The sequence below is a fragment of the Drosophila serrata genome, unplaced genomic scaffold, assembly GCF_035046125.1.
Source record: "Drosophila serrata isolate PLE 108 unplaced genomic scaffold, ASM3504612v1 contig_82, whole genome shotgun sequence".
In the NCBI taxonomy this organism is placed as follows: Eukaryota; Metazoa; Arthropoda; class Insecta; order Diptera; family Drosophilidae; genus Drosophila; species Drosophila serrata.
In genome coordinates, this window is record NW_028256980.1 from 189,735 (window position 1) to 204,461 (window position 14,727).

A 14,727-nucleotide genomic window follows, 5' to 3' on the forward strand; every position below is an offset into this window, starting at 1 on the left:
CGGCTGTTTATCCTGATCAAGAATATATATACTTTATATGGTCGGAGGTGCCTCCTTCACTGCGTTGCAAACTTCTGACTGAAATTATAATACCCTGCAAGGGTATAAATATATAATTTATATGATACTAGTAAACCTGGGAACTCCGTTTCGCCACCAGATGGCTTCTTTTTATTTAACATTTCGTTTGGTGATTAAAAAATGAACAAAAATTTTTTTTTTTTTTATATATTTTAAAAGTAATGTATCCAGTTTGGATTGCCAATCGAGTGTATGATGCCAATGATCTTCGTTTCCTCCTACACTTTTTGATGATGATGTTCGTTCGCACGTCGTCCTTTTGGACTATAACCTCAAATGCAGAATCCATATAATAAATATTGTTTCCAATTGAAATTTTAGGAAACGACTACTTGATGTATTGGTTTGTAGGAAATGTACCAGCGATAGATATCCCGATTCTCTCCGCCGCTTTTCGTTTTCTTGCTTTCCGCTTTGCTGTTGCTTTTGTCGTAGACGTAAGTCGACGCTGTGGCACGCGTCGACTTTCGGGATTCGTCGGCAGCTACAGTCGCTGCATTCGACTTTTTGCTACTTTTGATTTTGGTAGCTGTTGCTTTCGATCAGCAGCATTTGTCAAAATTAGCAAGAATATGCAGATCGTGGAAGTAGCCCGTAGCCGCCGTCGCTCTGGTTTGCTTCTTTTGATTTTACTTATAGTTAGTTTGCTGCGGGACTCACACGTATTCAGCCATGGCTCCAAGTGAAGTGTGGAATTATTTCGAAAATAAGGCAGACGAGGGTTTAGCAATAGCAACAATAGACTTTCAAATTTAAAAGCATACTTAATAAAACAACACAAAATTAATTTAAACGTGCAAAATCTAGAAAATATTGAAACGAGTTCCTTAATTAAAATAGAAGTTAATAAAAAACAACTAATAAGATCCTATATAGGACTGGTAACAGAAGACAGCATCCCTTTTAATGTCTTAAATTCACCAAATATGAGGAATATTCTCGATCCAATATGCGAAGGCCTGAAGACTGCGAATGCCAAAATAATGAAATTAAATGCATTAAACTGCAAAAAAACACTCGAAGTAGTCGCAAATAATATAAGATCTCACATAACAAGTGAACTTAAGAGCACATTATTGATCCGAATGTCCAGAAATATTTTCGGAATAAGTGCACAATACATAAGAGCTGCTCAAATAAAATCAATTATTCTGGGGATGATTGAATTAAGAGGTGCAGGATCAAGTGGATCTAATAATCTTGCCGCCGAAGTAATCAAAGTCCTCAACAGATATAATATAAATTTAAATTAAATTGTTTCCATTACTTCTGGCAACGGTGCCAATATGGTTAAAACTACAAATATTTTATCATATATTTCTAAACAAAACAATGAAGAGGACGACAAAGAGTGCACCAACGACGATTATATACAAAAAATTGAGCTCATAGAAAAAGTGCCCTATGTATTAAGAGGTAATATTCAAGTTTGTCGTTGTGCTGCACATACAGCACAGCTGGTTGCGATTGATGTAAATAAATCACAGGACATACTTAAGTTCTTACTCAATTGTCGAAATTTGACAAAATACATAAGAAAAGCATCGAATGGATATCTAGATATCAACTAGATTGTCCAACCAGGTGGGGATCTACCTACACAATGCTACAAAACTTGTAGGAAGCTAAGGACTTGTTAAGAAAAATTGAATCGGTTAAAAACTGAACGGATGAGGATAATTTTGACATGGATTCCTCGTTATGGGATTTTATTGAGACGTATTGCAATGTTTTTAGTCCCTTGCAAAAATCAATAAAAAAAAAATTTCAAGAGGAGCAATTACATTACAGTAATTTTTACGCCCAATGGCTAAAGCTTAAAATATCAACAGAAAAAATGGTAAAGGATTCAAGTCAGGATTTAACAAAAACTATCGGAAATAAAATTTTGAATTCTATAAAAATACAAACAAAAACATTGTTGAATAATAAATTCGTAGTTTCTTGCTTGTTCCTGGATCCTCGCTTTCAATATATATTGTCATCGCAACAAAAAAGTGATGCTATAAATCATTTGGAACCTATTTGGGACAGATTATATAATCTAAACCCTCTTGGCCATTATGTGCTCAACTCCGAATTGCAGTTTTAATCAAATGGACAATTTTATTTTTGATGAGGAAGATGAGTTGTTAGAAGCATATTTATCGCAAGGCGTTCATTCGGAAGTGAACAGTTCTATGGACGTATATACAAAAATTATAAATCTTCAACTTTCGTATCAAAGGATTGATATAGACGTGCTATCGTATTGGAAAGGAAAACAGCATACCGATCAGGAGTTGTACGCAATAAGTAATGTTTGCTATGCTGTACCGCCAAATCAGGTAAATTAAAATGGCATAAATAATTGAAGTTTTGTTATTTATTTATTTATTTAATAACAGGTTCCGATTGAACGAGCATTCTCCACTCTGAGACTGGTGCTTACCGACTACCGCAATCGTTTAAGCCAGGATGTTTTTGAGAACATATTGCTGGTGAGCTTTTTGAATGTGGGGCCATTGACACCTTGCCACTGTTTGAAAATGAATAGGTTTATTAACACTCAAACTGTTTTTATTTTAATTAATTTTGTTTTTATTGATATTGAATTACTCGCATTTTTGATTTATTGTGTTATTTTTCGTAAAGATTAAAATATATGATAAAAAACATGAATAAAAAGGTTCTAGTATAAAATAATTAATTGCCAAAAAATTAATGAAACTAATAGGCCATAAATGAAAAGTCGCAACGATCGAAAACAACGGGCGACTTCCACGATCTGCATATTCTTGCTAATTCCCATGCTAATAGTTCCCAAAAGCACTTAAATGGAACAAATCGCGGAAAAAAATTGAATAAAGATTTTAGCCCATCTCGATTTATGTGGGAAGCACTGGGCATCGCAACATTCTGATAAACTTTGCCATGTGGAAATGCTGTGCAACGAGGAAAATCTCATCAGACTTCAGAAGTGCCTTAAAATTAGCCCTAGATGCTGTACGAGGCGAGCTAATTGTGCCCAATGCGTTCAGTACGTAAAGTACGGACCCACGCCCACCTCCCGCCCAACCGACCGAGAGGCGCAGCCGTGTAACGTACGGACCGTTCGTGTTCTAGATAAACGCGAGAGAAAATACGTAATAGAACGAGGAAAATTAGAATACATTACGAGATAATTCTACAAGTAATCAATATTATTAAAGAGGCGATTGTAATCGGTACATAAAAAACTCTAAAGGGTTAATGTACTTCATACGCTCTCTTACAGTAATGTACTACTAAGGGAATACATATAAATCACATAATGCTCCTGTCCAAGATGTGACGGGGACTGCAAACGAGAGAAATTTAAAGGCATGTCAGGCAAATGTAAACTAGAACTAATAAAGGCTAAACGACTATCTCGCTTTGGAAAGCATATTGTCTGGAACTCCAAGACAAAGAAGACTGGAATGCAATGGAAGCAAGCCTTGCAGTCGAGGATGCAAAAGGTAAGCGACAAAGTAACTGAATAACTGTTTTCTTCCATGAAGAAAAGAAAATATATATCAGCAACTTGGCATAATATGACAAGATCCGTGGATGTTTTCGAAATTATCGACGACGGATTATCCTGTATGGTAAAGAAGCGCAAGTTAATGATGATCTCGGCTTAGATGAGCTTGCAGAGCAGTTCTGCTTAAAGTGGACGAGCGGTATGACACAGACTGGAAAATCTAAGCTTATCTGTACGAGAGTTTCCGCTAACGGTCGTCTAAATTTAAAATGTGTGCTAAAAGCAGTCCGCACTAAAAGTAGACTTGATCCTGAAGCACAAAGTATCGACGATCAAATGCTTAATGCACACCCACACCTAAGTTCCGCCAACTTGGCATAATATGACAAGATCCGTGGATGTTTTCGAAATTATCGACGAAGGATTATCCTGTACGGTAAAGAAGCGCAAGTTAATGATGATCTCGGCTTAGATGAGCTTGCAGAGCAGTTCTGCTTAAAGTGGACAAGCGATATGACACAGACTGGAAAATCTAAGCTTATCTGTACGAGAGTTTCCGCTGACGGTCGTCTAAATTTAAAATGTGTGCTAAAAGCAGTCCACACTAAAAGTAGACTTGATCCTGAAGTACAAAGTATCGACGATCAAATGCTTAATGCACACCCACACCTAAGTTCCGCCAACTTGGCATAATATGACAAGATCCGTGGATGTTTTCGAAATTATCGACGAAGGATTATCCTGTACGGTAAAGAAGCGCAAGTTAATGATGATCTCGGCTTAGATGAGCTTGCAGAGCAGTTCTGCTTAAAGTGGACGAGCGGTATGACACAGACTGGAAAATCTAAGCTTATCTGTACGAGAGTTTCCGTTGACGGTCGTCTAAATTTAAACTGTGTGCTAAAAGCAGTCCACACTAAAAGTAGACTTGATCCTGAAGCACAAAGTATCGACGATCAAATGCTTAATGCACACCCACACCTAAGTTCCGCCAACTTGGCATAATATGACAAGATCCGTGGATGTTTTCGAAATTATCGACGAAGGATTATCCTGTACGGTAAAGAAGCGCAAGTTAATGATGATCTCGGCTTAGATGAGCTTGCAGAGCAGTTCTGCTTAAAGTGGACGAGCGATATGACACAGACTGGAAAATCTAAGCTTATCTGTACGAGAGTTTCCGCTGACGGTCGTCTAAATTTAAAATGTGTGCTAAAAGCAGTCCACACTAAAAGTAGACTTGATCCTGAAGTACAAAGTATCGACGATCAAATGCTTAATGCACACCCACACCTAAGTTCCGCCAACTTGGCATAATATGACAAGATCCGTGGATGTTTTCGAAATTATCGACAAAGGATTATCCTGTACGGTAAAGAAGCGCAAGTTAATAATGATCTCGGCTTAGATGAGCTTGCAGAGCAGTTCTGCTTAAAGTGGACGAGCGGTATGACACAGACTGGAAAATCTAAGCTTATCTGTACGAGAGTTTCCGCTGACGGTCGTCTAAATTTAAACTGTGTGCTAAAAGCAGTCCACACTAAAAGTAGACTTGATCCTGAAGCACAAAGTATCGACGATCAAATGCTTAATGCACACCCACACCTAAGTTCCGCCAACTTGGCATAATATGACAAGATCCGTGGATGTTTTCGAAATTATCGACGAAGGATTATCCTGTACGGTAAAGAAGCGCAAGTTAATGATGATCTCGGCTTAGATGAGCTTGCAGAGCAGTTCTGCTTAAAGTGGACGAGCGGTATGACACAGACTGGAAAATCTAAGCTTATCTGTACGAGAGTTTCCGCTGACGGTCGTCTAAATTTAAAATGTGTGCTAAAAGCAGTCCACACTAAAAGTAGACCTGATCCTGAAGCACAAAGTATCGACGATCAAATGCTTAATGCACACCCACACCTAAGTTCCGTCGCGGTCTCGACTACAGCTCAAATACTCATTGCATGGACCACATTAAGATCTGTGTGCCACGGAAGGTACGAGAAGCTGATAATGACGATGTGATAGCTGTCCGATGCCAATTGAGATGTTCTGCTTAAGACTGGTTTGTGATCAGAGGAATCCGTGAGCATTACTGTAAAACCACTGCAATCGAAACTATAAAGTACATCGCCAATGATAGCTGCTGGAGCTGGGTTTTGTAAAGATACGATAATGTCGAATGATTCATGGCTTTAAGACGCCTTTAATGGCTTGAATTCAAAATAATGATGGATTTAAAGTTGAATGAGTTTTTAACTAACCACGAAAGAAAAGGAACCGAATTTGTTAGGTTGCAGAAATATATGACTTGGCAGGCTTTACTTTCCAAATTGAGAGATTTACGCATTCCACAAAAGTGCGCAATTGCATGTATTCGCTGCATTTGCTGTAGCGTATTTGCATATCAAATTTGGAAGAGGATCCGGTTCCCTCTAGTGGCATCGAAGAGCAGAGTGGCCCCATTGAAACCAATATCAGTGTATCGAATGGAATTAATGGCAACTGTTTAAGGCTTGCGCTTGTCCAAACTTTTCGAACGAAATTTAGTTGATGAGGGACCAAATAGACAAATAAATGCGAAATAAACAGCTCGATAAAATGGTTCACTGGTCCACAATTTCGCTGCAAGACGAGACGCATGCTGCATCGTGACCTCGAGTCGCTACGAACACTGATTGTGAGCTTCTGTACCATGAGGAAGAATCGCGGAAATATTCGGAAGCGATAAATGCATTATGCCGAACCAGATGCGTTTCAGAAGACTTGAATGCCTACGTGCCGAAAAAGACCAAACTGAAAAACTGAAAATTTTATAAAAATGTGTGCCATAGGAACGATCAGGAAATTAATACGTCATTGTTTTTTAACATAAGTGTATACAATTTATATTGTACTAGCTGTACCCTCCCACGTTTCTCTGTGGCATATTGTGGTTAAGAGGGCACTTCTGAATACATCAAGGTTATGGCAAAAGCATCTTCAGAGTTGTCGTAGGCGGATTCAGGACTCTTTCTTGCACATTTAGTTCTGTGAAATAGACACGTTGACCATTCTCCAAATTGACTGCCAAGTGAACTACAGCTGGATAGCGTTCATGAATTGGGAACGAAAAAATTCGCCTTGCAGCCTCGTTGCTGCTTATGTATCTTCCAGCCTGGTATTGAGAGATTTCATCGACAACTCGTACTGCATTCTTGTCACCATTTTCTGCCTGAACACCAAAAACTGCCATATCGCTGCCTTTATTCACGTACTTGCAGATATATTTAATCGATTTCACGGAATTGCAATATTCTACGTTGATGTGCGCTTTGTATGATTTTGACAATAGTGGTGAATATGGAACCACCCAACGATTGTCTACCTCAATATCACCAATTCTCATGTTTAAAGTTGCCGAAGTCCCTCCATCTTCAGTTGACCGTCTCCTATACAGAGGATATCCATCGTCCCCTGTTACGGTGTTGGCTGTAAATTCTCGAGGATATCGCTTGGAACACTTCCCGTCTACCATTCATGGTGAACATGGGTAGAGGGTACCACAAGGGCCATGGATCATGTTCTTGATGACAACTTCATGCAAATCCGTATCAACCTCGGCCCGTGAAATCGCAGCGCATATAACATCGTCGATTTCGTCTGGAGTAATTTTATCATACAGCCAAATCAGTATGTGCGCATGCGGCAATCCTCTCTTCTGCCATTCTACTGAATACATCCGCACAGATCCAAAAACTCCATGTTTCACATTGAAATCCATCAGTGACTTGAGCTTTTGTCTGAAAACACGGGCTATGATGTCATGCCTATCCCTATACGATTGTCCAGGAAATAACAGCTGTACTATCTCGTCCCAAGCTGGATTGCATGTGAAGGTAATAAATAAGTCTGGACGGCCGTAGCAACGAACATATGCCATGGCATTTTGAGCATATCCATGCATGTGGCGTGGACTACCTATGTATGAGGATGGCAAAATCGTGAGCATTCCAACGTTGGTTGTATTACGGTCATTCATCACAGCATCCCGCAAATGTATATATTCATCGAACCGAAGTTTCGTCTGATTCAATCGGAGGAACAGCAAACGTTCTGTTTCAATTTTTGCATACATATCGACAATGTACTGATGAAACAACCGACGACATTTCAATATATGATTGCAATCGGTCCTCCGAACCATTAACCTGTATGAGTAAAAGTTCATCGCGCTGCACTTTTTATTAAATTCTACACCATTGACTGGATCTACCATCTTCACATTGAAATGGTATCCATTGGCACCATCCCAGAAGATTAGTGGATACTGCAAAGCATCGTAACAACGGTGAGTTTCTGCGACGTTTACCAATCGATCGTTTCGTCGATGGAGAACAATATCTCGAGGTTGAAACTGATCCCCGACTATGACAAGTGCCACTTCGTCTATAGTTGGAGCATTATATCTCCTAATATGTTCTCCAGCAGGCGTTTTGTCTGCATGAATGACAATTTTATGGGTATCCGAAGGCATCATATCGATTGCTGTTTTGAATAAACGCACCAAATTGTTCCGTTCGTGAAAAAGCTTCTGTAGCTGCGAAATAATGTGCCTCTTCAGTGTATTTAGGTATTGATTCCATAACGTGCATCTACTTCATTTCCATCATCACCAAGAAGAAGAAATTTGTGTTCGCTGTCTGGGAACGGAAGCAGGGAACCGGCTTTATGATAGATTTGTCCTTTGATTTTGAAAGTTGGCATGAATTGTGCAGTTATAATTTCCGCAAATGACGTCATTTGAAAGCAAGAGTTGTATTTCCTAATGTTCGACAGGAAATGCTTCGATTCTGCAGTAGATCCAGCGAATAGAGAGTGCAGAGGCTCTGGTGGTGCTTTAAGTTGAGGCAATTCCACTTTTCCGGAAGCGCAACACAATCCTTTTGGTTCGTTTTTGAATTTGAGAGCCTGACGTTATATGCAGACCTGATGCATTCGTCCAATAACGACATTCGATTCGAGCTGTAATCAATAGTTGGATTACATCTGAATGCAAGACGATTGTATTGCAGGTTTTGATCTTCTGCAAGCTGTAAACGCGCTTCAGCTACCCTTGCCCTGTCGCGTTCATTATTTTGAGAGTGAATCAAATCGATTGCTGCAGAACGCGACTGCCTAACTCTCAATCGTTTTCTCTCAAGCCTATCTGCTCGTCTTTCTGCTGATTCCTCGTTACTTACTTACTTACTGAACCTGAACAAAAAAATAAAATTTTTTTCTCCAATTCCTTATTTCAATTTTTTTTGAATGTTTGACAGGAAATGCTTTGATTCAGCTGGCTGCCTGTAGAGGGCGCAGCAGTAGGGGCACGGGGAAACGCGAAAAAAAAAGTGATATATTCGCAAATGCAGATAAGCTATCAACATTAAAAGTAGACAATAACCGAGCTGGAACCTCAACGCATGTTGTCTAAAAATTTGGTCTTAAACGGTTCAGAACTTTTCAACTTTCTTCTTTCAATATGTTTTGAATGTTTGACAGGAAATGCTTTGATTCAGCGACTGCCTGTAGAGGGCGCAGCAGTAGGGGCACGGGGAAACGCTAAAAAAATTGATATATTTGCAACCGCAGATAAGCTATCAACATCAAAAGTAGACAATAACCGAGCTGGAACCTCAACGCATGTTGTGTAAAAATTTGGGCTTAAACGGTTCAGAACTTTTCAAGTCTATAAAGGATGTAGACACGAACAGAGCATTTATATATATATAGATTAATTCCTAGTCATCGAAGTTCTATCTAGTGTTTTTACATATTTTCGGTTCATAAATCAGATTTTTTTGGTGTGTATGGCAGCTATATGATATAGTCGTCCAATTTTTATAAAATTAAACCCGAAATTCTAGCATAATATACGGGTGAAAGTATATAGAAGACTAAATGCAAAGTTTCATTCAGATTGCTTTAAAACTTAGAAACTAGTATGCTTAGAAATGGACAGATGGACATGGTGCCAGTTAATAGAAGTATGCGCTGGTCAAGAGAGCATGAGAGACTCTCATATAAAATGGGGGGTTATTTGAAGTAGCCGAGAGCAGCGGATAACATTTTGAGACAAGCTGAACAAGAGAAGATGCATACAAAGTAAGAACTAAGAAAAGATAAGGAAAGACAAGAAATGACAAGAACTAATTATTAGATAGCATCTTAAACAATAAATTAAATAATAAAACAATAAATAAACAATAAAAAGAAATATCAGAAGTGGGATTCAACAGCAGATTTTTTAATCGGAAATCTGAAGTAAAGAAATGGATTAGAACATCGCAGAAATAACGGTAGTGCAATCGAAAATGTAGTTGGGAGCTGCTAAACTTGAACACTAAGGGTACAAAAGCGGAGCTAATCGCAAGGCTAGCTAAAGTTCCAATAGAAATTCGAAGTAGTTCTCCAAAAGATTGCGATGAAATGGAACAGCTAGGTTTACCTTCGGATGTGACACAAGTGGGTGAGACGGACAAGGAAAACGCCGGAGAGCTAAAGGTCGGAAAGGAAACGCAAGGAGAATTGCGCGAGGAAATTGCCAGGGCGCGGAAAATTCTGACAATTTGAATTGCCAGATCGGCGCCAACGTCGACAGCAACCGGAGCAATGAAGAAGGCGGGAATGGAAGAAGGAGGGAATGGAAGAAGCGAAAATGCTCGATTTCGGTATGGTTCCGAGAATGCAAAACAGCAAGTCGGTAGAGTTGACGAGAGAGGCCGGCCAACGAAACAACGGCGGCAGCAACAACAGCTCCGTTAATTTTAAACAGCTACTTAACAGAAACTTCCAGTAAATAGAACGTGTTAGCGCAGAGGCGGCGACACAGGCGAGGGCAAAGGCGACGACAGAGCCAACGCTGATGAACGTACATGGCAACTGAGAAGTTTGCATCACCTGGTTTTTCCTGCATGCTGATGCCGAACTGTTTGCAAAGACCATAGATGAGCTTATCGGAGAATTGAAATTAGCTTTTGGGGGCATCGAATACAAAGCGACATTAAGGCGCAAGTTCGAGGCGCGGGTCCGGGTGTCAGATGAGCAGTTTGCTATATACTTTGAGAGAAGTGCAGATTGGCTCGGGATGTGGCGATCGAAAAAAATAAGCTGGTAGGTGGGCTCGTAGAGGGCATCCCAATACCTAGTCTCCGAACGCAGGTTAAACTGCAATGTTTTGATTGCCCAGGAAAAATTTTGCGAGCGTTTGCGGACATCAAGTTGCCAGCACGGGCGCCAACAACAGAATATTTAAGATTTTTTGTTTGGAAAATTCTAACCTAAAGGTTTCATTTCTACCAAAAATATTTAGTTAGATCCTTAAGAAGAGAATTATTTTGGTAAACTATAAAATAAAGCTTACTGGAAAGCTAAAGAAGATAATTATGCTTTATACTGAAATATGAAAGAAAAATATGGTTTAAATTTATTGTAGTTACTGATGAATGCAAGGACTATAATATATAGTGCTGGTTACGGTAGAGGGTATTGAAACCCATTATGGGAGAATGGGTCTTAAAATGGGTCTTAAAACAGCCCCACAGGTATTTTAAAGATTCGTTAATGACACATTTTTGGACATGATGAGACAAAAGCACAACCTTTGTATGATTTATTGAGAAAGGATAGAGTGTTTAAGTTTGAAGAAAAAGGGTTGAGTTGTTTTTCGATGTAAAGGCAAAATTAATGGAAGCCCCAGTTTAAGCGATATACGATTACATAGATGACGTCGAACTTCACTGTGATGCAAGCGCTTTAGGATTTTGGGCTGTTCATCTTAAGAAAAAAGAGGTCAGCAAGTTACATCCTATTTTCAATTTTTTAAAGAGATCGACAGCGCCGAAAGCGAAGTATCTCAGTTCTGAGTTAGAGACTTTAGCCATAATTTACGCGTTAAGAAGATTGAGAAAATATTTCCGGGGCAAACGGTTGAAAATTGTAACAGACTACAACTTTCTAAATTTAACACTCACATTGGAAGGGATAAAATGTTAGATGTTATTGGGAAAAGCTATTAAAGGTTGTAAATATGAAGGTTAAAGTCGTAGGGCACAATCAAAATTGTTTAAAGTGCATAGCGTATTCTCCTTAAGCAAGGTAAGTAAGGTTAAGGAGGTTAAGGACTTTTACATAGTATACCAAAAAACAAAAAGACTTTTGAGATCATCCATATAGATTATTATGGACCAGTAGATGTAGCAGATTGAAAAAAAAAACACTTATTTGTTGTTGTAAATTCATTCACAAAGTTAGTTAGTTGTACACAACAGTCGACGATCGGATATTGTAATCGATAGGCGTATTTGTAAATGTATAATATTAGATCGGGGCAGTTGTTTTACATCTTCTGATTTTGCAGAGTTTATGGAAAATAGTAGCGTTAAACACATAAAAATAGCGACGAAGTTGCCGCGGGCGAACAACCAAGTTCAACGGATTAATAGGAGTCTAGGACCCATGATAGCAAAATTGACCGGAAAGGTTATAACATGGGGATACAGGTATCAAAAAAGTAGAGTATTTACAGAGAGGAGAAACTTGGGATAATTTGAAGGAAAAAGTGGAAGATGGAGGAGAGGTAGAAAAGGTTAGGAAAACCATAGAAGATGCTAGACAAGAAGCAGAAGAGGTACAAATAAAGTCTTAAACGAAGAATGAAAAATACTACAATGCAAAAAAGAAATTTGCGACAGAATATTCAGAAGGAGGCTGCTGCTATTGCGGCAATGCGTTATTGCATTACGGCAAGGCGTCATTGTGTGCTCTCTTCTGAAGAACAGGTTTAGGCGCGAGTATATCCGCACATCCGACATAAGGATCAACAGGTCGTTCAGGAGGATCTCAAACAGAGGACGGAAAAAACTGACATTACTCAAAGCTATAGCTACGGATCGTAGGCTGGACAACGTGACAGCTAATGCGAGCTCCAACAATTCCCTTTGAAAGTTGACTAGATCTTATAAGAGGCAAGCTACTCCCAAGTTTCCTGACAAAAAGGAGGATGGCACATGGGCAAGGTTCACACAAGGAAGGTAGATTAACTCCCTTCTCAACAGTCTCTGCCCCTAGAGAACAGACAATGGCTGACAAGCTTACCATGACACACCAAACGGAACACCCTGTGCCACCTGTAACCTTTCAGTAGGTTAAAGGGTACATTAAATAGATAAATGCCAAGAAAGCCCCTGGAGAGCAACAAGGTCAAATAATGCGAAAAATGTCATTTTTTGGGTTTTTTCCGACGACCAAGTCAAAATGTATTTATTTAACAAATGGTACATTAAAGTATAACATTCGAAGAATGTCTTATAAAATGTTTATAAAGAAATATTCAAAAATATGCCAATGTTAGCAATTTTCCGGTCGTGTCTCGAAAAAAAGTTGACTTGCGGTGCCAACCATAACTCGATGACGGATCATCAGAAATTAAAAAATCCAAATTCATTCGTTAGATTATAGAATACCCCAGGTAACGCTTTCGAGTTTTTCTCAAAATTATGTATTCAATTTGAAAAAGAAAATAAAAAATAAAAAAAACATTAAACACCTTACCCTCCCTTAACCCGCATCTATTCGGAATGGTTAGGCGCTTTCTCCCTGACAGGACATTAAGGGTGGTCCAGGATGGAACCTCATCCTCTCAAAGGTTGATTAAGACTGGGGTTCCCCAAGGAAGAGAGCTAGGACCGAAGTCGTTCAGCTTATTTATACACGATATGCCGAAGTCCATGTGACAGGTCTGAACCTGCATCCAATGCTGGCCACACTTGCTGACGATACTGCGATTCTCTCTAGATCCAACTATATTCATGACGCCACTGATATGCTTCAGTTCTACCTCAAGAAGTTTGAGAATTGGGCCTGTCGCTGGAACGCACTCTCTTAGAAAGGTATTCCAAAATAATACTGAGTGCTGAGTGGTTCATCTGTAACGTAGACATAGCGAGAGATCTTAAAGTTCCCTTGATTGGAGACATAATCAATGTGCAAGCCTAACATTATAGGAATATGCTCATGTCACACCCAAATGTCCTTGCCAGGAGACTTGCATCTGGGTGGACTTGGCGAAGACTTAAAAGAATTCATCCCTCGGACCTTCCAAGGGAAGATTTATTAAGCATTTTTAAACGCTCTGCCACTTCCTAAACCCAACAACCCAACTTTAACTCTTATGCTTTTGTAAATTTCCACTAAACTTCTCCCCACACTTTTGTTTAAGTTGTTACACTACAGTAACACAAACAATAATAATAAATAAGTAAAAAAAATAATAACAAAAAAACCAAGAATAAAAGCTAACTTCGGGAGGCCAAAGTTTTTATATCTTTGCTGATTGCAACTCGTTTTTAGGAAACAATACAATATTAATTATATGTTTATGTTAAAAAACATATTTACATTTTTTCAGTTACAGTTTTAATTCACATTCCTCTATATGTAATGATCATTTGTATGACTGCTATATGATATTGTAACAAAAACCGCCAGATTCGAAGAGTCCGCGATATTTATGGCCGTTGGCAACGCGAGAAGCCGCGAATTCCCTTATATAGGACTTTATTGGCTGGAAGGTCAGAAATATTCTGTACGTCACACCCGATACCAAGGGTCACATCGAAAGTTGGATCTTCCGGCTGCGTCAGAGGCACCACCCTCGCTAAACTGACTCTTGTAGGATCAGAGACGAAGCAAAGATTGCGAAACGTCGAACAAGACAGCGATAAAGTCATGTTGTGTAGAAGTTAGGAGAGTATTGGTAGAATTATTTGAGCACCGAATAGCACCAGGGATTTTAAAATCACCTAGGACTACAAACTGGAATCTATCCGAAAGTCTACTGGAAACCATCAGAATAGCGGAAAGGTGATTCCAATAAATAAGAAGTTCCGACAATGGAGGTATGTAGACGCAGGTAATAAAAATGGAATTACCTTTGATAGATAGCTTTATACAGAGGAATTCAACATCGTTGCATTCCTCGAAAGTTAATAATTCTGACGTGAGTGAGGAGTTCACCGCTATAAGAACTCCACTCCCGCGTCTGATAGGGCGATCTAGCCGATATACTGTGAACACAGCTGGAAAAACTTCGGAGCTCAGAATCTCCTTCTTTAACCAGGTTTCTGTGAGTACAATAACCTGAG

General features: G+C 39.2%; 1 protein-coding gene and 1 pseudogene across 35 annotated transcripts in view; both read right to left on the reverse strand.

Moving 5' to 3' along the window:
* Wnt5 (Wnt oncogene analog 5) overlaps window positions 1-14,727 on the reverse strand; it is a 208,524-nt gene that overhangs the window by 75,803 nt on the left and 117,994 nt on the right. The window lies entirely within an intron of this gene.
* LOC147644846 (uncharacterized) lies at window positions 5,512-14,313 on the reverse strand (annotated as a pseudogene).